Raw genomic sequence first — 1,696 nt, forward strand, 5'->3', positions numbered from 1 at the left:
CCAACCACCCTGTGAGTGTAGTGGGTGCTTTTTTCGTGCCGCCGGCACAGGTGCCAGCGGGGCTCGCAGCGGCAACGATCGGTTGGTGCTTTTTACGTGCTACCGGCACAGAAGCCAGTCAAGGTGGCGCTGCAATCGGCCACGTTCGGATGGTGCTTTTTACGTGCTGAAAGGAAGCAACAGAAGGTAACAACGACACTCTTACCCACGCGTAGAGCGGGTCACCTTCAGCTAGTATATATATATATATATATATATGTATCAATGCCTGTGTGATAGGATGTGCTCCATGCATGACACTGTTCCATCCAAATTTTGACACTTGAGGTTAATCAGTTTAAATTCCTTCCATTTTGAATTCAAACTGGATCCTGTACAATCAGCGGAGGGCTGTAATAATATAAAAAGCACATCATTAACGAGAGAAACAAGCAGGGGCTTCAACCTGGCCCTCCTTCATTTCATGTTACACCTGTTTCAGTATTTGGTAACACATCGTTGTGTCACACAATAGCTGCAATTGGTAGATGCACCGCATAAGGGCAGCATGTATAAAGAAATACATGCAGTAACCAAAACGAAATACTTGAGAGGTACACGGCTTGAAGGGAAGGGAGATCAGGAGAAGGTAGAGTGGGAACACAACCCCCAGAAACACAATTGTGGACTAGTGTTGATGAGAATGGGGGCTAAGAATTGACCAGAGTTTGGGGATATAGGCTGTGCTTACATGCCCCCTTAACCCTTTCGTTACTGTATTTATTTTGAGATGATCTGTGTTTCTTTCAATTATTTTAAATATAACAAAGAATTTAGTAAAATAACTTAGTTATTATTAAGCTAGTGTTAGGAACATAAATTGTGACCAAGGTTTGATGGAAGATTTTAATTCAAAACTTATGAAAACAAGACATTTATACTAAAGAGCCAGAGCCAGTTTCAGCTGGGTTGGTATCAAAAGGGTTAAGAATTGTTTCTCTATTATATTTTTAAAGCCTTTTGTTACCATATTCTGTAGAGATGCTCTGTGTTTCTTTCAATTAATTTTAAATATAACAAAGAATTATTAAAATAATGTATTCATCATTAAGCTAGTGTTAGGAACAAATTGTGACTAAGGTTTCGTGGAAGATTTTAATTCAAAACTAATGAAAACAAGACATTTTACCACAGAGCCAGAGCCGGCTTCAGCCGGGTTAGTATCAAAATGGTTAAGAGAGGGGAGATAGGCGGGTAAGTAGATAACATATCAGGTGACCAGTAAGAGATTCTGGGTGCAATAATCAAGCACCACTGGGGTTTGTGGTAGCACCATTGATAGATGCGTCCAACTACTTACAAACCTGCGGATACGCATTAACACATTAATATGCTTGCTTCCCAGCCACTCATGCGCAGAGAGTTGGTGGGTTGGTGGGGGCGGGGAATGAGTAGGAGGATTCCTTGAGCAAGACCTTTATTTCACGTTGGTCCAGTTTACTCAGCGAAAATGAGTTGTGCCTGTATTTCAAAGGGTCAACCTTGTCACACTCTGTGTCATGCTGAATCTCCCTGAGAACTACATTAGGGGTACACGCGTCTGTGGTGTACTCAGCCATTTGCATGTTAATTTCACAAATTAGCTGTTCCGTCTTCTTTAAATTGCTCTTACTTCATTTTATAAGTTTTTAAAAACCATCTTACTTTCCTTTTCATT

Source organism: Octopus sinensis, unplaced genomic scaffold, assembly GCF_006345805.1.
Source record: "Octopus sinensis unplaced genomic scaffold, ASM634580v1 Contig16136, whole genome shotgun sequence".
In the NCBI taxonomy this organism is placed as follows: domain Eukaryota; kingdom Metazoa; phylum Mollusca; class Cephalopoda; order Octopoda; family Octopodidae; genus Octopus; species Octopus sinensis.